This window comes from Parasteatoda tepidariorum, chromosome 3, assembly GCF_043381705.1.
Source record: "Parasteatoda tepidariorum isolate YZ-2023 chromosome 3, CAS_Ptep_4.0, whole genome shotgun sequence".
Classification (NCBI taxonomy): Eukaryota; Metazoa; Arthropoda; class Arachnida; order Araneae; family Theridiidae; genus Parasteatoda; species Parasteatoda tepidariorum.
The window spans coordinates 28,383,521-28,406,630 of NC_092206.1; the positions used below are offsets into that span (position 1 = coordinate 28,383,521).

A 23,110-nucleotide genomic window follows, 5' to 3' on the forward strand; every position below is an offset into this window, starting at 1 on the left:
TGTTCAAAAGCATATTAACTCGTATTTTGGAATAATAAATCTTTCAAACTTCTTTTTCCAAAAAAAACTAAGAAAAATAAAAAAAAGAAACTTGTAAAATACATTCTTTTCTGATATACGTGAAATTATTAAACTCATCAAACGCTTTTAAACTGAACAAACTGAGTTTTAATTTGAAGTAGCCTTCGAGGCTCTATTTAAGAATCGGTATTAAAGATCAGGAAATAACTACGTGAATGAAAAACGGATGCCCGAGGTAATCTTGGCACGAGCAGAGGAACAATTAACTTTCCGCCGGGAAAACGTAATTATCTTTCTGTTCTTACTTTCTTTTCTGTTGCACTTTCTGTGCGAGTGTAACATCTGTAGCTTAACAATGCCACCGGAATAACAAACCTTCCCATTTATGTTATATTGTTAAGGGTCAGACTTATCCTGCCAGACAAAAATCGTGTACAGACAGTTTAAACACCGTGTTTATAAGCAATGAAGCGATCAATAAAATTTTGAAAAGATCATCATTCATTATTTGCTGCCATTGAAAGATGCTCGAAGAAAAGTTTGTTTAAGAAGTTCCAGGAAGATTTTAAAAGTGTTTTTGTTTTTAAAAATTTAAAACAGGACGTTTTTTTTCCGTCATAAAAACAAAAAAAACTATATTTACTTATTCTTAATGAAAATATTGCTGTTTTAATTGAGTTAATTAATGATAATGGTTAATAATTTTAATTAATGGTTGTTGTTTTTAAAACGGTTTGAAGCACATTTTTTAAACTTCTTTTAACTGTATGCACTGTCTTGAAATTTGCATACTATTGTGCCATACAAACAGCATACAAAAGCAAAAGATGAAATTAGCATTAAAATTAAACACTGTAAAAAATACTCATTTTTATGGACTTTTTCCGCATATTTGACGGTTTAAAACTGACGAAACAGTTTTTCTCTGTTTTTCACCCTAATTAAAGCAGAGCTCTCGCTTCCAGAGGTGGTGTGCTAGGTTCAAATCCGAGCGATGAATGGTCGATACAAATTGTGCTGACATAAAATATCTATATCTAATGAAAGTACAGATTAGTACAGATTTACTTCAAAGCTTCCACGGAATTGGCCAGGATAGCCTGGTCGGTAGGGCGCTGGGCCCATATCCAAGAGGTCGTGGGTTCGATCCTCGCCGGCCGAAGACTCCCCGTGTAGTAAATGGTGACTGATGCACGTTAAATCTGTCGAGTCTCAAAGTCCTCCATGTTCCCACAACAAATCAATACCTCTGGGGGTACTGATCCAGGAGTTTCCTTGTCTTCTGGATTGGTTCAAAATTACAAGACTACGGAGTTCAACGTAAGTAGTCGTAAACCCATGAAATTGGGTTGGCTGTTCAACGACGGTTATAAAATAAAATAAAAAGCTTCCACGGAGAGCAGCGATGGCTCAGGGGATAGAGCGTTCACCTTTCAGTGAGGTGAACCGGGGTACGAACCCGGAGATGGCTGATTGATACGAATACCGCATCTGGCTTGCACCGACCACAGTGCTGACGTGAAATATCGTCAGTGGTAGACGGATCATGGGTTAGAGTCCCCTTGCCGTCAGGCTAACCGTATGAGGTTCTCGTAGTCTTCCTCTCTATGTAACGCAAATGCGGGTTAGTACCATCAAAAAGTCCTCCACGAAGGCAAATGTTTCCCTATACTTGATTCAGGAGTTCCATTGTCTTTTGAATTGGGTTCAAAAATACAAGGCTACGGAGTTGAACATTAGTAGTCGTAAACCCATAAAATTGGGTCTGCTGTTCAACAACGGTTACAAAAAAAGAAAAAAAAGCTTCCACAGAGAAAACTTGTTCTTATATGGTGAAAGTCTGATAATACTACTGATTCATTTTATAACTTTGTTGTTAAAACTTGATTTGGTGTGATGAAAAAAAAAACTTGACAACGGATTTCTGTTGTAATATTTTCCTGATAAAACTCATAGTTGTATTGCAAAAACCATTTTTACTAATGATTTACTTCGTAACTTTTACGGAAAAACTTGTTCTTGTTATGGTAAAAAAACTATTGAGACACGACTAACCCAGCTGCCCGTTAAATTAGGTAAATTGTACGAGATTTTTTTAGTGTTCACCTCTAAGTAACAAATTTTTAAGAAAATCACTAAAGCAACAAATAATTCAAAAACAATTCATTGCATTTTTCAATAATTAGTTTTAGTAAAACAACAAATATTGCATGATGTCGTGAAATATTGCATTGCTGAAAAAGAATTCAAATATCATTGGTGTCGACTCTACTAGGCCATTTCACCAGAATCTCTACATACATTTGTAATTTATATTTGTTATTTATTATTTGTATTATTATCATCATTATGATAGTCATTAATATTTACAAGTATTCTTATTCTCTTCTATTTATTCTTATATTTGAAATTATTCTTTTATTTGTAATTTATGCTTCCACAATATGACAAGTTTTTGAATTTTGAAAACAAATAAAAATTTGGGGACAATTAATGCTCATTTCTAATCAAAAATTCACTTTTTTCATGAATTTCACTTGGGAGCAAAGAGACAGGAAGGGAAAAGCATGTCACGCAAATTCTTCAGCTGATGGGGGAAATAATGATTATGGGGAAAATAAGAGTCATACGCAGAAATATCGCAAAAAATTTAGTGAGTGCTTTTTCATTTCTATTTATTTTTGTCAATCTGATTAAAATCATTCAATGTGCCTTTTGGGAGGGTTATTCTTTTTTATCAGTATTTTTAATACTTTACGAGAAACATCTTAGATATGCTAATAAATTAGTAGCGATAAGTTCGAAGCAAAATATGAAATAATATTTTTTTTAACTAAACTTCCACATTTGAGACTTATAATATGAAACTAATTGCTAGAAGAAAAGTGAACATAAATATAACACTAATTTGTTTCAAAGTTTAGAATTTCTAGGAAATTAAAACTAAAAAGTGCGATTATATCAAAGTTTTTCCTCTCCAACCCTTAATATTATAGCCATTAGATTTAAATACTTGGAAGTTGATGCCTAATTTTTGGCAATTACATCAACTAAAAGTTTACTATTAAAAATGCAGATTTATTAGGTTTTTTTATGTAGCTTGAATAACTATTCCATATTGTGTGAGTCAATGTATTTTGCGCAATTTTAAAATGCTAAATATTAAATTTGAAAATTTCATAAAGAAAAGAAAAAAAATTTATTCTAAGATACTTTTTCAAATAAAGGAGTAAAATCAACGAATATATATTAGTTTCAGTGCAGTTTTACGATCATCAAGGCTATGCTAACTAACCAGTTTTATAAAATAGTAATTTATTTAGCCCTTAAATGCTAGAACTTTTATATTTAATAAATAATGTTTCAAATCAACTGGGAAACGTATGTAATTAATGAGAAAAATACAAGAAAGAAACCCACATAAAAATTTTCAGAATTATAATTATTTATTTTACATTAATTATTTTTACATCGAACATAATTACTTTTTCTATAACTAATCATTTTTAAACATCATTACTTTTTATTTAACTAATAGTTTTTAAACATCATTACTTTTTATATAAATATCCATTTTCAAAAATAAAAACTTTTTACGAAAATAGTCGTTTTCTAACATGATTACTTTTTATATAACTAATTGTTTGCAAAGATCATTACCTTTTCTGTAACTAATCGTTTTCAAACATCATTACTTTTTATATAAATAATCGTTTTCTAACATAATTACTTCTTATATAACTAATCGTTTTCAAACATCATTATTTTTGATATAAATAGTCGTTTTCAAAAATAAAAACTTTTTATGAAAATAGTCGTTTTCTAGCGTAATTATTTTTCATATAAATAATTGTTCCTAAAAATAATTAATTCTTATATAAATGATTGTTCTCAAAAATAATTACCTTTTATAAAAATAATCGTTATTCATAACACCCGCCGAAATAAAATTGTACTCAAATAGCGCACATGCAATGAAAATTGTCCGAGATAAAGAAATAAACAGGAACGATTGCGTACTGAAATGATAAAATAAGTTTGGTAAGATTTAAAAAAAAAATTATAAAAGTTGCTACATGAAGAAATATGAGGTTTTAAAAATACGACACAAATCTACATCGCTATGCATTTAAGAGTCAAAATGTACGAATATGATTGTATACTTTAATACATTTTCGCATAAAGCGAACTTAAGAATTAGAAACGCTAAGAATTAAAGTAATTTACATAAAAGTTTTTTTTCTTCTTTTTTGTTATTTGCTCAAGAAACTTTACTAGTTGATTGGTTTACTTTATATTCTTCAATCTTAAATTTGTTTTAATTCCCCTGTGAGACTTTTTATAATGCCAGAAATTATTTTTATATTTATATCTTCAGTCTTTTTTTTTTGGCTTAAGTATTTCGAAAGTTAAATTCAATTAATGCTAAAAAGCTCTTGAGAAAACTCATAATATGGAAGGAAAAAAATTTCCAAATTTAATTATCAGTGAGAAGCCGCTTGTGAATTTCCCCGATGATAAAAATTCTCTAGCTAATTTCAAGCTTTATTTTACTCTTGTTATATGAACGGCAATAAAAAAAGTGTATTTTCTGCGTTTATTAATAAAGTCTTTTTTGACTGAACACAGTTTGAAAATGTCAGAAAGAGTATTATTGTGTCTAGATAAATTATTTTGAAACAGAAGCAAGGTTGGGACACTTATTTTGGCAACGTTATGCGAAAACATAGCAGCAAACGATGTAAGTACAGAAATATTTACGCAAAATTATCTTATAATAATTAAAATAAATTCTTATAGAATTTAGGGTCTGCCAGATACTTAATTTATTCAATTTTGTAGATCGAAATTTCTTTTTTCTTTTTATCTTATGGCACATCATTTCAAAACTTCGTTTTGTGCAAAGAAGCTATTATTATTAATCCAATATGCCTAATTATTACTAATCGATCGCATTAATATTTTTTATATAAAATATTCCCTCATTGAAAATTTGTTGAAAACCCAGATTTTCGTTGCGGTTTTTTACAACTGACCACAATCGTAATTACCATTACATTTTACGTTTTAAAGTTTTTATGGAAGTCATATGAAAATTTAATGGTTAGCTTCAAATTTATTCGAAAAATACTACATAACTTACTTACTACATACTCATAACTTAATACTTACTTTGCCCAGTAACATTCTAAACTTCACACAAAATCAATGCAAAGTGTAAATAACTTATCCTTATTACATTCTTGAAATAACTTTAATCAAAACTTCCATCTTCGAAAATATATCATCTATCACATTGATATTTTTACCGGAACATGTTACGGAATAAAAAAATTCTGATGTACTGTACATTTTACAATAATTATTTCCGTGAATTAACTAATTCACCATAATTTAATAAATATTATTGTTGAAATTACGTTATAATATTTTACGGTAAAAATAGATTTTACGGCTAAATGGATTTTACAGGAAAATAGATTTTACAGATAATGTACCCAATGTGCTGCAACTTTATGCCGTAATTTTATCCGAAGTTTTTCACAGTGTACTAGATATTACACTAATCTGTGAGAGAGTTAAGCATTATCGAGACCAACTAAAATATCGTAGATGAAATTAATTATCGAATTTTAATAACACGGCTTTTTTTAAATTTGATTTCTCAGGAACAATTTTCTCGATTTAGTTCAAAATTTGTATTTTACGTAGTAAAATTACGCTCTTAAAATTACGTAAGAAATTGTATGCCTTACAATTTAATTTTTTCAATCATTATTAAATAAAATAATAAAAAATAATACATATTTTCCAAAAGTTATGATTACATGTAATTATCTTTGAATAAACGAGTTTATAATCGTGCGCAAAAACTTTTCAATTCGCATAAAAAGCTCTCGAGACATGACAATATGCGCTCAAAATTAAACTAACATTAAGGGGTTTAAACTTTGAACCGATCTCTTGATCAAACAAAGCGGACCATATTTCAAAGTTTGCGGTTGCCTCCTATATTTGGGGGGGGGGGGGGTTTAAAANTTGGGGGGGGGGGGAGTTTAAAAATCAGAATCTCTCGAAAAAAGACATGTTTATTCAGAGAAAGTACGCTTTTGTCTGTGACTTTGTAACTTAAAATATCGTCTGCACTAGTTAGTAAGCATATTTAAGGTCACCGCCTCGAATCATTAAGATTGAGTCCTAGAACATGAAGATCCAATCATTGGATCAAAAGTTATTTTAGATGGTCCTTTTTTTATACGTCTCTTCGTGTACCGCATGTGAAAAGCCTACATGGAAGCTTACGGATGATTTGTGCAATTTCTTAGATCATCTGTGTGAGCGATTCTTTGTGCATCAATTACGTCTTTTTTAGGGCAATTTCTTTTTACATCAATCATATTTCCGTTAAGAAAGTATAAAAAATTTTCAGAAGCATCTTTTCCCATTCTTGAGTTAAGTAATAGTGAAGATTCTTCAGACAGTGGAAAACTACCTTTCAACGTTTCCCTGTTTGTATTTCGAACATTCATTCTATGACGAATATTTGACGAATATCGCGTAGATGAGTCCTATCTACCGGTAAAGTTTCACCATCTTGTTCAGACTCACCCAGCGTATACCATTTTACCGTAAACAATTATCTAGGCTTTAAAACGGACAAATAGTATAATATTTCTTAACTATATTATTTGTCCGTTATAAATATTTTTTAAAGTTATTAAACACTTATAAAAATTGCCAATTTGGTACGATTTTTTACCCGGATGAAAACTTCCAAAATCAATGCATTATTCTCGATTTTTACAAATTTTTATGAGCCTAGATAATATTACGTTGGTCGAACTTTTTACATGTCAAAAAATTAGATCACAGATATTTTCATTTTTACACACCTACAGCTTTTTTACATTATGACAAGGCTGCTAACTAAACATAAGTTAAGCTTGAATTAACAGTATTGAATAACTTTCGCAAACTCACAGTGACTTAATATTTTTTTTAAAAAAAAGCATTACTCCATGTGAAGACAGAGCGTTCAAAAGACATCCTACGTTGAACATATGGAACCATCAATACATTTTTATTTTTATGACTTTTAATTCCCACTTTCTTATTGACTGATGCAGTTTCATATTTCATTTACTTAATGTTTCTTTATGTGTAATATTTTTCTTCACTGCTTCTCTATACTTTATTGCGCAATAGAGACGACACAGTGTAAATAATTCGGAATCAAAAAACGGTAAAAAGTACCATCCCTCAGGATGCCAGTACTTTTCGAGGTAAAATCCACTTTAATTGGAACATAATGCGTAGCAAAAATATGATATACCGTAATTTTTACAATAAGAATTATAGTAAAATTACTCAATCATCCTTATTAACAAGGTTTCTAGAAGTTCTGTCCTCAAGAAAAATAAAATAAGCCATAGTTTAAGTGCCTTACATTTGAAGCGAAGCGATGATTTTAAACTATATATATCATCGTTCCGTGAAACATTATCTGGACTTTAGAACGACGAAATAACTATCCTAAAATATGTTATCTAAATTTCGTATTTCCAAGATGATATGATGGAAACATGTTGTAATATTGCATCTCTAAAACATAAAGAAATACTTCAATAATTGCAGCAACAAAAGTAAGCGAGATATTGATCAGAGTTTTGGAAATTGTTATTGCATTCAAGTACAATAACAGAAGCTGCACTGCCCTGAAAAAATAACAGCACTTTCCTAGCTCTTTATCGGTTTATGCATTATATTCTTCTCATTTAACTATTCTTTCCTATGAAAATATGAAACTAAACAAAAATGAAAGTTTTACACTTAACGAAGGAAAACAGAAAAGAGCAAAACAAAGGAAAACTACTTCAAAATAAAACCACCAAACTTGCTTAGGTTTAAAACGATCAATAGTTAGTTTCAAAGAAACAAAAATTTTAATTTCGAAGCACTCTTTTAATCTTCAGTTTCTTTTATTTTCTAGAAACTTTATTTAACTTTAGTTTTTTCAGAAAGAAAAATAAAGATTAACTTTCTGGTAGTAATAACCAATAACTCTTACAGAAATGTCTGTCTCGTTTATTTTCTGAAAAATGTGAAAAGAAAAAAATATTTTTGAACACTCTTTAATTTCTTTTCTGTATGGAAAGGTTAATAAATTAATAAAACATGAGAGCTACGTTAAAATATTGAATATTTTAGTATAAAAAATTGTAGATTTTAACTGCATTTTTGTAACAATATGTAGATGTATCATTTTGTTATTCTTAACAACGAAAAATCCGTCTGGAAATCTGAGTTGCAAGCACTTATCACGCGAGAAAAACATTTTCGACCTAGAAAATATGACAGCAACGTTCCATGTGACTCTAAAGCAATGCTTTTTGTAACTATAACTATTTAAATATAATCGCAGGATAATATTTCTGTATATTTTTCCTTAATTTCACACTTACTTCATCTTAATTTAAGACCATTTGAATTGGAAATTTTGCATTTATTTATAAAGAATTATAAGATTTAACTTGTTAACTTTCAGATGTTTAATAAATTCATAAATATGTGATATGCTAATAAATAAATAACTTTGTTAATGAAAATACGAAATATATTTCATATATAAAAAAACATGATAAAATGTAGAAAAAGTATGATAAAAATGATAAAATGTAGAAATAATTCCCAATGTGTAGAAGATAAACTATCTGTAATTTTATCAAAATAATGAAGGGTTCTTGTTTTTAAGTAACATTTTTGAATTAATTGAGATTTCTCTGAGAAAATTGTTATTTTAGTCTTATTTACCTTTACATAATTGATTTATTTTTTCAAACTATTTAAATTTAGAAGATCTCAATGAATGATAACGATACTAAGTGACAGTCATTGTATATTTTGAAAGGGAACAAGGTTCTAAATACATTTTACAACAAATATATTTAACAACAAAACAAATTAATGAGTAAGCTTAGAATCTGTCTGTTAGTCACAGGCTTAACAACCAAAAATGCAAAATGGAAAATGTCTCCATTCTCGTCAAGATTTTTGATCAAAATTCTCTTATACTATTTTAGTCTTATTTTGTCATTCGCAATTTATTTATTTCGTATACATAATTTATTTACACTGTCCTCGCCAATGTTTTTCATCAAAAATTTAAGTTTTGAGTACAGTTAGAAAAATGAGATATACTAATTAAAATTAAGCCAAAGTAATAAAAAATGAATAATCATTAAACAGATTCGTCTAATTTTCCTGTACATAATTCATATATTATTCCAGGCTGCGAAATTGAACAATTTTCAATGGATGAAAATACTAAGTCACAGTCCTTGTATAAGTGTATGAAAGCTTGTCCATGTATAAGAGTCCTTGTATTTTAAGGTAGAAGAAAGCTCTAAGCTATTAGGCCACAAACTGTCGAAGAATAATCTGAAAAACCTGTCTTTTGGCAGCAGGTTTAAACTCCAAGAGTTGGCGAGAACGTTTCATCAAAAATGTCCGTTTTGAGTACAGTAAGAAAAATTAGATATATTAATTAAAATAGGGTATAGTAATAAAAAATGAACAATAATTATATATATTTTTACAATGCTAATTTTTCTTAATTAAAACAATCGAAATTTATTTTATCATTATTAATTTCTCCTAAAAAATAAAGTAAGTTTTTGGTTTCTTTAACACTAGTTTGCCCATGGAAGTCATTTTGACTGCTTTTTAATTTCAATTAAAAAACAATGATGTATATAATGACACAATTTCTTAAAATATTGTGACTTTTATAATTATTTTTATTGCTAATATTTACTAATAACTTGCTATATAACTGAAAATAATATCAAAAATATCAAAAATTAATTTTAAACAAATTTCTTTATACATTAGTTATTCTTTCACAATGCAGTCATTGTGACTGCTTTTGGGCAATATAGGTATTTCAGTCTTTCTAGTGTTAAACAAAAACTAACTTTTTTTTGAAAAAATAGGCATTATTTTAACTGCTGGGAATACTAACCTACTTACCGTTTGAATAAGAGAATTACAGTACGAAAAAAAAGAGAAATTTTTACCTTTCTCGCCAACGTTTGTCATCAGATATCTCCGGCGCAAAAATAGCGAGACTTTACCAATAACATGCATGTGTGGGGCGTGCCAAATATGCTTGGATGCCCCTCGATCACTCAATATTTTTTTACGCCCTAGAACAACCACATTATTACTGTACTTTATTCTACTCATTCTTACTCGCCAACTGCGCCCGATACATCACAGTTGACAACTTACAATTTCAAACATGGAACCACGGAGGAATTATCTATCTTTCCACCCTCATGATGAGACAGTAGAACTTTTTTTTATGAAATGGTAGTGGAAATTTTTCGATGATAATAGTTGAGATCATAGAAAAGTTATCTTATTTCCGCTTTCTTTTGAGTGGTTTTTCTTGATGAAACTATGAAAGAATATTACTTTATTAAAGTTAAAGGGCAAAAGGAAAATGCCAGGAACTTTATGAAGTTAATTATATGAAAAAAAGGGTATTTTTCTGTTATCCGGATTTAGATTAGGCTAATTATAGTTATTATAATGATGTTTAAAGTTATGTATGAGATTTTAAAATGAATTCAATTTTAGTCGGCACACTCTGGGTGTAATTAATGTTTAGCCTATTCACTGAGGGTTTTCTTTATTACTATGAATATGTAATTAAATTACTACGTAATCTATAAAACACAAACCTAAAAATTAAATTTTACTACATTTGTATAATAGTTTTTAGGTTTAAATATTTCGTTTCTCGTAAAATCGTCATTTTTTCATTTAATTAATTTTAATTTTATCGCCTTAGAACAGTGAAGTTGGTTCTATTTTTGAATTCATTAAAATTTTCAGCTCGTTTTTCTTCATCTTTTCTTATCTTTTAGCAGTTGACCTTTCCATTAGGTGCTAGTAACCAAAATCTTTATCTATATGAAAAAATAGCAAGAGAGCCCGAAAAATATTTCAAAATTTAAAGCTTTGTGCAAGGAGAAAAAATTATGATAAAATTACCGTACTCTATTTTATTTCTGACATTTCTGGTAAAAAGAATTAATTCTAGTAATAAAAACCAAAATATACTGTATTTAAACAATGCATTTGGTTATTTTTTCCGTTCATAGGGTAACAATTTACTGGAAATTCTCGTCTTCAAAATTGCAGCTAGCTCTGATTACCACACATTTAATAAAAATCACAAGGATAAAAAATAAATATAAACTAAGTAAATGATTTCTGTGCCATTCCCTAAGATATCATGAAAAAATTACCGAATTTTCCCGGATTTACCAAATTTCATAACCTATTATAAAACCATGCTTCATTGTTAATTTTACAAAAATCGTTAAATGGCGATCCGGTAAAAAATACCGAACTTTTTGGTGTTCCCATAGAGCCTGAAACATGGTAAATGTTACCAGATTTTGGTAGTTTTTGTCCATACTGTTTCTTCTAAGTGTATTTTAGCAGGGATAATGATGAAACCCCCCTCGCAATTTTCTAAGCACAACTTTTTTTTATTTCATTATTGTTCCATTCAACTATATTGTTTTCTTTTCACTATTATGCGCAATGAAATTTCTCTGAATAATGAAGCATATGGTTTCTAACAGAATATACTGATACATATCATACTATAAGAAAAATTAAAAAACATAAATAATAAAACGTGTGGTGCTCATAACGGATCCCACATTGCTGCTTTATGGTTAATTTAGAATTAGTTTATATAATATTGATAATTTAAATTTATATTTACTTCAAGTGTAAAGATATGCAATAACTAAAATGTTTTGGAACAAATATTGATTTATAATAACAATTGTACCACTATAATATGTAAAAAATAGCAGTGTCCATAATGTTTTTCAACAGTGTCTATTATGGATATCACTTCTTCATTTGTGTTAATAGAAAAGCTTCGCAGTTCGAGTTAAGAGTAAAAATATTCTTTGGCCTATAATTCTTAAATTCCAGAAAATATTATTTATTTATTTATTCCGAAATAGTAAAAGCGAAAAATTAAAACTCTTATGGGTACTGAGATTAAGTTTCTTAAATCTTCTCATATTTTATAATTTACTAACAAGGTACAAAATTCCAGATCGAATTACGGCACTTCTTACTGTACAATTCATTTTTATCTATGAATCATTCAATCTGATTTGCCTTAATTTTTACAGAATAATTACTGTAAAATAACTGAATCATTTTAGTTAATACTGTAAAAATTTCGGTATAATTGTAGGGAATCTACGACTACAAAATTACAACTCACTAGTATATAACACGTGTTAACTCGATTCTATGAGGGGGTACCTTTTCATAGATAAAAGTTGACATTGTCGATAACTACTGTCCCCACATTGGTGACCTCCGGACGTGATGCGAATATGCCTACTTTATCAGAAACTCCCACTTCGATCTGAACGCGCCTTTCTTGACAGTAACGCCCACTACGATCTGAAAAACGCCTAATTCGATGGATGGTCCACATTGAACAGTTGACTTGCTACTTGTGACTGCGACATTGTCCTCTTCACGATGTTGCTTCTCAGTCTCGATCACACGCAACGTATACACTCGACTGCTAAAAGTTAACACAGACTCGACCTTGAACTTAATACAGCTCTCACGACCAGCACTCAAAAAAAAGTACGGTTATCTTAATATAGCTCTACCAGCTTCTCACAGAACAGCAATGAATAAACTAGTGGTATCCGTTCATCGAATTCTATCACAGATATAATTCTGGTGGGGGAGTACTGTAGGGAATCTACCACTACAAAATTACAACTCACTAGTATATAACGCGTGTTAACTCGATTCTATGAGGGGGTACCTTTTCATAGATGAAAGTTGACATTGTCGATAACTACTATCCCCACAATAATATTTTGCATAAGAAATTAGTTTTACTGTAAAGAAGATTTTTTGGGTGACGCACCCAAAATGCCAGTACTTTATATCGTAATGTGATCTGGAATTTTTTTACAGTGAGTAATTATTTACTTTTCTTGGAAACCATATATANAGGCATATGAAAAGGGGGGGATAATAATAAAAAAAATAATAAACAACTGATTTTAAAAAAAAAATGATGAAATTTTTTTTAAAAAAAACAGAAAATAAAAGATATAATCTTTTCATCAGTCCTCACCATTATATCCGCAAAAAAGAGTGCTTACTGGTATTGTATCAATATAGCCAAAGCAAAATATATTAATGCAATAGTGTGAGGAGCACACAAAAAAAAGAAATTTTACAAAAATTACAACAAATAAAATAGAACACAATAAGTAAAAATAACACGTAAAAACAGAAAAGAAAAGAAAAGAAAAAGAAAAAACAGTATAAAACAAAATCCCTAAAGTGAATAGCGAAATCAGGTGTACTTACATGAACGGGAAATTTTTCAAGAATGATTTTAAAATATTTTCGCTACAAGATTGCCAGATTACAAAATATGAAAACAAAAGTGCAAATTGAGTGTAACTAGAAGAATTTAAAGTGCTGTTCTTACTGCATTGCTGAAGTGATTTGTTATGCTGTGCATTGATTTGTTGGTTTCCAAGGATGGGCCCGAAATGGATGTGCGCAAGGTAATATTATACTGGATAATTTAAAAAGTTGACCATAAATAATTTTAGAAAATAAATTAATATTTATTTAAGAAAAAATATGAAATAGAAAAGTGAAACATAAATTGCCTGTTTTGCAAATAATTTTAGTCACGGATTTGCCCGACATGGATTTGCTCATGGAAAAATTATATAAATTAACAAAGAAAAATAATTTTAGTAGATAATTTTAGCCACGGATTTGCCCGAAATGGAAAAATTATCATGGAAAAATTATCTAAATTAGCAAAGGAAATTTTTTTGTAAAGGAATTTTTTAGTAAATAATTTTGACCACGGATTAATTTACTTAATGCAAGTGAATAATGGCAAATTCTTTAAATGTAAAAATGCTGCTTATCGGCATTATATATATACATATAGTTAGAAAAATAAATGGATCATGTAATTAATCATGCCAAAAAAACTCCTATTTCATTCTCTAAAATTTAAAATTATGAAATGAAATTTACACTGAAATATTTAAAAGATATCTTGCAAACATTACTTCAACTACTACGAGGCAAGAAATGAATTCCTCTTGAATTGAAATTTTTAAGCAATAAAATAAACTAACAATGAGTTCGCGAAAATCTCAAAGGACTACTGTCGAACAAAACATTTAAAAACAAATATAAGATGTACGAGCATTTTCCTTTGGGAAATATTGCTGGGAAATTTCGAAAAACTCGTGTTTACGAACGATATGGAATTATTTGAAAATGTATTACATGCAGTCGAGCACTTATTTAAATTTATCGTATATTTTTGTCGTTTATTGTTAACGTCATTTTTGTAACTGTCTGGAATAGTGTTTCTCTTTAAAACTTGGATAGGATTTAAAAATAAATTTAAATAACTATACTGCAGACACGAATATTGTGAAAGCAGATTTTTTAAATGCTAACTATTCATACATAAGCATTGAAAAATCCTTTGTAATTAGTAAAAAATAAGAGTCTAAAAAATTAAAACAATTTTTCAAAGTATGAAACACTTTTTTAAATTATTTTAATTATAATTTTAAGTATCCACATTTGTAATAATATCTAAATAATTTCTTTAAAATATTTTACCCAGAAAAAATATTATATGTCCTAAGGAGAATTTTTTTATTTGAGATGAGAAAATTTATGGGAAAAAATGAAAATTTATAGCACTTCCCAGTCCATCCAATTTATTGGACTTCTAATCTAATTCTAAATTTCAATTATTCACGTGACGTACTGTCAAGAAGCATCTTATTTATGCTCAATACGTTTATTGCTGGTAGAAATAATTTCCTCAATTTTTGGATCTTTTATTACAATTATGTTTAAGTTTGCAATTGAAAAATTTTAAAAGTTATTCTTTTCTATCTAGAAATAATTGCTTATAAATTATGGGGAAAAAAGGTAATTGATATTTCTTCAGCTTCTACATTGTTAGTCCATTTCGTTATACATTTACTCATTTATTTTAAGGTTTAAAATCAAACCTATCCAAAATTCAATATAGAATATGTATTCTGATTTTTTTGCGTATTGATATGCATCTATTATTTAAAATAATTTTGTCTCTTGGAAAGTAAAAAGGGATTCTAGATTTGTGTTTGAATAAAATGCTTGAAATTACAGTAACTAAATTACTTTAAAAATTTTAAAATCGCACAATTTGATAAATTAATAATTGCATATTAATAAGAGGGTGGTGCTTTTTAATCTATAGCCAGAATATAAAATTTAAGTTTTTTTTCACTCAATTTCTGATTAAAACTTCTTTATGAGAAATATATCAAAATTAGAGTTTTATGCTAGTAATAAAATCTTAATTTTAAAAAAAACATGTATAAGCACAAAAGCATTAGCTGATCCATATTTTACCCTTAGAAAATATTTAAAAAAGGTCTAGAATGTCGTGTTTTAGTTTCATTTCATTATTGATTCAAGGGCTTAAAATTTATTTAAATTATAAAATTTATTTTTATCTTTTTTATGTATATACTAAAATAACTCAAGATAACCATTTTGAACGAAAAATAGCGTTCTGTATCGTTTTGTCTCCTTTTAAATTTACAGATAAAATTTTTATTGCGTTTCATCATGCTAATTCCTCTTTAGATAAATACGCCATCTCTTGCTAAAACTATGAACTAAGGTATCTTTATCCTTGCAATTTCATTGTCTGTTTTAAAAAGAAAATGAATCTGAATACTTCGTCTCATTTATCATGAGAAATTGTTATTGACTATTTGAGCATAGAATTTCAATTATAACTAATTAATTATATTGAAAATGACCTAATGCTTCATCTACATAAAAATATATTGACGAAGCTACTGTATTTTTATTAAATTATATAAAATAAAATTTTCTGCCGAATAAGTAAGTAGTTAAAAGCATACTAATCACTAATTGCTTTTGTAAATCAAATTTGATATAAAAAAAAACTTTTTTTCTTTTTCAAATCATTTCACCATTATTTTCTACACTTTCTCATATTTTCCAGAAATTATTTCAAACACCATATAAATAGAATAGTGATTCGACTTAATTGTGGAATCAATATTCTATCTTTTTTGTTATTATCTGACTTTAGATATAATTTTAGTAATTAATATTGACAGATATTTTTTTAAGGATTCCTCCATAGTTTTTACACTTAAATAAGTAAGTAAGACTTAAAATTATATAAGTAAGACTATATATACATATACTCATATAAGTATAAGTAAGACTTAAAATGAGGACAGTTCCAGGAGTTTTATTCATAATCAAAAGCTAAAGCTGCGTAGTTCAAGGGACAGAGTGCTCGCTTCTCACTGATATGACTCAGGTTCGAATCTCGGCGTTAACTAGTTAAGCAAATTCTGCTGCCTGCCCACACCAATCATAGTAATCCATAGTGACTAGCAGCTTAGAACGCTCGTCACCCAATAAGCTGACCCGGATTCGAACCCCAGCGATGGCTGGTTGATATGAATTCTGCACCCAGCTCGCATCAATCACAGAGCTGATTTAAAGTATCCTCAGAGAAAAAAGGGTCACGGTTTTAAAATTTCCTTACCATCAGGCTAATCGTAGGAGTTTTTTGTGGATTTCCTCGAAATATAACTCAAAATTTCAATTTCAATCAAAAATCAAACAATCAATTTTAATTTTAATTAAATTTTTAATTCGGGTAATTGATAATTGAGACATTTTATATTTTATGAGTTACTTTTTTTTAATTTAATATTAATATTTCCTAACTAACTGTTTCATTTATATTTAAGAAACTCACGTGTATCATAACTTCTGTATGGTATTAAAAGTTGTTTCGTGATTTTTTTTTTAAAATACACAGTTAGAATTTTCATTCTAAAATTATGGTACAATAGCCGGCAGCTGTCAGTCCATCCAATTAACCATAAAGTTTACGGTAAACAGCATTAACTTAGCGATTTTGAAACCGTTTACTACTAGTATGGTTAAAAACTGTATAGTTTCGTATTTATGGTTTTTTTTTAATCATTTGCAATTTACAATATGGTTTCAAAACTGTAAAAACAGAATTTTTATTGGACACAGGAAATAGTTTAGTAGCTTTATGGTGCTGCTTTCTTTTTGCGTATCGTATTCTAACAGCCCAGGGTCACAAATTGCGAAGTGCAAGCTATCACGAGATTGACATCTTAGCCCTCTCGGCCATAATATGTACCCATTTACAGGGAACTAAGTGGTTTCATTACGTGAGTCAAGCTGGTGCGATAAAATTCCGGTTGTTTAACCGTATTAGGTGAAAGCAGTTAATAAACTATTTTTCTCACAGTTAACAGTTTGAATACCATCTTATTTATGATTCCTTGATTGCTTTGTTTGAATATGGTAAAATAACAGTTAAATAAATTGTTATATAACGATTTTCTTCCGAGAAATTTCTAACAGTGTATAATATTCCATTATAATATGAAGCGTTTTTTTACCATTTGAATTTAGTTTTTTGCTTATTTTCTTTCAGATTTGCTATTAAAAGACACACAAAAAATTATTATAGTAAGTATTGTAATTTTGTTTGCAGTGTCTCGAGGTGATCTTGAGATTCGAGAAGCGTCGTGAAATCAGATGTCGCGTAAAAATTACTATTAAATTGCGTTAATATACATTATAGAAAAAAATTTTAATGTTGAAATAAACTATTTGGATATATACAATAAATAAATGCTTCATTTAAATTTTTAAGTTCCTTTTTCCCCGATTCCTTTCTAAAATTATACGCATTAGTATATTTGTTTATCTTTATACAGTAATGTAATGTGTTTATTGTGTGCTTTTTTATTTAATTTTGAAATATAATTTTTTAAGAGAAATATATTACCGTTATTTTTTTAACTTTTAATGTTAATTAATTAAAATATTAGTCTTTATCATTTCTCTGTCACCTGAACAGAATCATCCTTTTGGTGATTTGTATTTTTATTTTTTTTCTTAAGATTTAAGCAAAGTCTTTACTTATTTTTAAAATAGTTGATTATTCAAACCTTCTTCGTATCATTTGTACAACTACAATAAAAATACAAATATATCATTTGTAATTCTGTCGTACTGCAAATTAAGAGTTCATAAATATATTTTGCTTATTTAAAAATGTCATCCCTTCTTTAATGGCTCAAATACCCAGCGTGGGCCCTAACCTTCTCTAGGATCTTTTTCCAAACATGTCTTACTCCTTCTACCGTTTTCCAATTCTTGGTCAATAAGACTAGAATGCATTTTTCATCACCATTATTCCATCTTAGATTCAATCACTGATTAAATTCGGGGATTCGCATGAAATAAAAGGCTTTTAATTTATTAATTTCCTTTCTCTTTCTCTTTTTTTGCTTACTTTAAAACAAGAATTATTCATTATTGCAAATATCAGAAAACAACGTACGCTTCATAAAAATTGTGATTTGAAACTTTATTGTAAACAATCTTTAAAATCCTCCACCTGCGTATTAGAAACTAATTAGAACCAACCAAAACATTTATTTCATATAAAAAATTTTTAAAAAAAACTCCGATACATAACATTACATTAATAAAACGAAACAAATGGTTACAACAGAAACGGAAAATAATAAAGTACTGGGCTCATTATTTAATGATATTATTAGACTAGAGATCATCTTTCCCAAACTAACATAAGCTTAAGCACTAATGAGACATTAACATTTTTAAATATGCTTATAGTTTATAAGTGAAAGCAATATTACAACGCTTCAAAAAAATATTTCTCAACGGTAACTTTGAACGTTTCTTGGAGGATTAAGAAAGATCAAAAGTAATTACTTATATTTAACGTTCTGATTGAAAATATTCTAATGATTCTGAATAAGCTTTAAATTATCGTTTTAAATGAATTAATTGAGTAATAGCAACCAATAATTTTTACATTTTAAAATAGCATAAGCTAAAAATTACTTCAATGTGAAAATAAAAAGTATTTGTTAATTTATAACTTTGACTATTTGATTTCCTTTCCTTTTTTTTTTTACATCAAAGAACTTTTAAAGGTTTATTTTCACAAAAATAAAAACAGAAAAACATTTTATTTTAAATGTATTTTATTGACATTTGTTTGTCACAAGTGAATGTTTCTTACATTTCGCGAAAAAAGCAGCTAATATTAGTAATAAAGATATAACTTCGCATTATTTGTATTACTTGTATAAGCGGCTTAATACAAGTATTAAGCCACTTATACTATTTTAAATTTAAAGCGAAAACAATATACAATTACTTAAAATCTAAAGGTTTGTATTAAATAGTAATAACTGTCGTTGTATAGTCTTTTTGAAAATACTCTTCTCAGTGTTTCATATGACAATTTTTCAGGAAAAGAACATTTTCGCATAATTCAAACAAGTCTCAATTTGAATCTTTGCGTATAAATTTTCTTTCATATATAAATACAAATGAAATGAAATCATATGAATGTAACTAGCCATTAAAAAATTATTAGTTTCAATATTTTTCTGATTTCGTGTGTTTTGGTTTTAAAATGTTCAATTCCAAAACATTTGCATACACAATTAGTGAATATGACTACAATTTATCGATTTCTTGAATAAAAGAAAAAATATATATTAGGAAACAAAACATTTCTCTGTAATGATTTTTACCCTCATTCGCAGCATTATTTGGATTCCCCTAAAATCAGACAGTTTCAAATATAAACTGTCATATTATCTATTCGTTATTTAGAAATTAACTATTAAATCACTTTATCATTTAACTATAAATATAAACAAAACTTAATTATCAACTTGTATACATTGATGAGGTTGGACCAGCTATTCATAATATAAATTCGAATATAAACTGTCTCATTTTGATTTAAACATGCACCGTCAGCACTCTTTTTGTACTCTCTGACTGTGCATGAAATCATAAAAATTAAAACCTTCAACTTATAATTATGGATAAAACTTAAATAAAGAATGTATAAAGAATATAGAATGTATCAAGTTCTATAAAGAATTTATGCCATTTTTTTCAGATATTTTATCTATCACAATATAAAACAATATTAAAATTATTTATTAGAAATAATTTAGTTTCATCTATTACTAAATGCTAGTGAAAACTTATCGTAATGGAACTTATCGTAAGAAATAAAATGCATTCTTCCGAAATAAGAAACTAATTCATTTCAAATCATGGCCATTTCCTATAAAATAATTGTCGGAGGAATTATTAATGGTGATATAAGTTAAACGAGAGATTTAATTAGAAACGCGTCTTATTGTTTCAATCGTATTTATAACTGTCATTTATATTTTATATGTAATTTTTTAGAACAGGAACAACCCTCTAATAATTTTTGTATTAAAGTTACATAATTTATAAAAAGTATTTCAAATAATAAAAAAGGTATTTTAAATAGAAAAATATGGTTCACACGTTTTTAATATTTATATTTATTAAAATCTAAACGAAAAATTTTATTTTATGTAAATAAAGTTGTATTTGTAATAATTTTTCAGGCATATTTTTACAAAAAATATTCCTAATATCTTAAAAAATATTTCATTTATTTCTGTACCTATTCATAAGCTTTGATATTCAAACATATTTCCAAAAAGAATATCTTTTATTAAAAAAAAGTACCAATAGAAATAAGGAAAATTCTTTTTATCGAAATTTTGTTTAAAACACTCCAAATTCCAATTAAAATTATACTAATATTACAATGAGTTACAATTTTTAAAAACTTTGCAGCAAAAATTAATTTCATCGTTTCCAAAAAGAATATCTTTTATTAAAAAAAGTACCAATAAAAATAAGGAAAAATCTTTTTATCGAAATTTTGTTTAAAACACGCCAAATTCCACATAAAATTATATTAATATTACAATGCGTTACAATTTTTAAAACTTTGTAATAAAAATTAATTTTATCGTTTTATTTAAAACAAATTTCTAAAAAAAGCGAAAACAAAAAGGTGAACTCTCAATTAGTTTGATGAATCGTAAAGCAATAAATACTCCAAAAGAAGAAGTAGTAAAATTACCTTTAGAAGAAGAATCAATTACTACGAAAGTTGTTTTTTCCTCACATATCTTTTCGCATCCTCCCGTACCAATTGCCGGATGCGGTATGGAAGGACCTCCTATCCGGCCAAAGACATGAATTTGGCCTGGCCCTGTAGATGGAGCCACAGTATATCTTGACAAAGAAACTTAAAACTCAGAGCGTGTACTTGTAGTTCTATTTATTTTCAGCCGCTTGATTATCGCATGCTGTGACGTGCCAAACGGGAATTTCATAGGCTTAATACAAAAAGGAAACTTATTTTAATAAATATTTTTATTTTATGATAATTGAAATGTTGTTTCCGTTTAATATTTGTCCTAGATTAATTTATTTGGTCAATAAAATCTTAATTTTTTATTGAAATTATATTGAATTATTTTTTTTTTAATTATTTTTTGTTGAAATTATATTGAAATTATGGAGTAAGGTATTCGACTAGTGTGGATAATTTTTTCAAAATTAATATAAAATTTTAAAAAACTAGTTTATTTATTTTATCATGCATAAAAACTTATAAAACTAGTAAAACTATTAGTACTATTATTTAAGGTAAAAGTAGGTAAAAATAGGGCATTTTTTGCATATCCGCTAAACACAGTAAAAACATTTCTATTGTCTAAAACCATAAGTCCTTTGAGGATTTTTTTAGAAGGCTTGTTTGAAAGCAAGTATGTTTGAAATCAACTATGTTTGAAAGCAAGTGCATATACTGAGTTATGGCTCAATGTAGTAAAGATAGCACAAAGGATTGTTTTAGAAGGCTATTAACTATATTTGAAAGCAAGTGGATATACTGAGTTAAGGATTAATGTAGTAAAGATAACAAATTTTTAAACATTTCCTTATTTGTCTTTGTATAAAGACATGTATTAAAAATGAAATTTTACTTTCTTCTCTTGGTCTGTAGTTCAAAATATATGTGTTATAATCATACACACTCATGAAAAACTGTACATAGTTATTTTAAATACAACATGAGATATCGTGCTTAAGGAGGTGTAATATGGAAGGAAAAAAATCTGATTTTGCATTTAAAGACTTAAAACCGTCAGTGTATCCATCGTAATCACCTTGTACAAAAACTCCTATAACTTCGTAAATAACTGTAGTACAAGCAAAAATTTGGTATTTTCAGAAAGCTAAGAATACAGTACTAAGTTTATAATAAATTTAGTTTCAAAAGTTTTGCCCAAAATCATGTTTTTTCACTCACTAGTCGGATAATACTTATAACACTGAGGAACAATTTGATGTAATTTTTTTTTTGTTTTCTGTTCCAAGAGATTCTTTAACGGATATTGGATATTTTCACATCGTTATTTTAGGTCTGCAACCGATTTCTCTCTCCAAGCTGTAGTTTTTTCAGTCCATATTTACATTTTTAGTCTACTTTTTGTCGAAATTTACAGGGTTAAAAACGATATATAGAACAGACCGTAACATAAATACAGTGACAAACTTTGAAAAGAGTTAAAGATCATCATCAAGATTAAAACTTCATTGGAATCCATGCCTTAAAATATCGTTGTACGCGGCTAGAAGCGCTTTCCTATTATGACCTGTTCAAAAACACATGATGGAACAGTTCCTAATCGGGAAAGTCCCTAGCTGCGGATGACATTACCGGGCATAAGTTACTAAGCAATTTTAATCCCGATGATGTTCCCAAACTTCTTTAGAAATTCTTCGCAACATTTTTACGTCCCCCTGTTATAGGTAACGTTTTTAAACTTGTACGTTTCGACTAGAAATATAAATTTCTGAAAAAATCAGTAGCAAAAATTTTTAAGATTCGCAATCCCCACACCCAAATTAGACTAGATCAAGCATTAGTTTAACTGCAATCAAATATTTGTTCCTCAGTGTAATTTTTCTGTAAAGATTTCTT

General features: G+C 28.0%; 1 protein-coding gene across 1 annotated transcript in view; it reads right to left on the reverse strand.

The window, feature by feature from the left end:
- LOC107450855 (uncharacterized) overlaps positions 1-21,288 on the reverse strand; it is a 77,504-nt gene extending 56,216 nt beyond the window's left edge. The window contains exon 1 of the mRNA XM_016066769.3: positions 21,200-21,288. The gene's annotated coding sequence lies outside the window, so the exon portion shown is untranslated. The remainder of the gene's footprint in view (positions 1-21,199) is intronic.
- Positions 21,289-23,110: the final 1,822 nt, after the last annotated feature.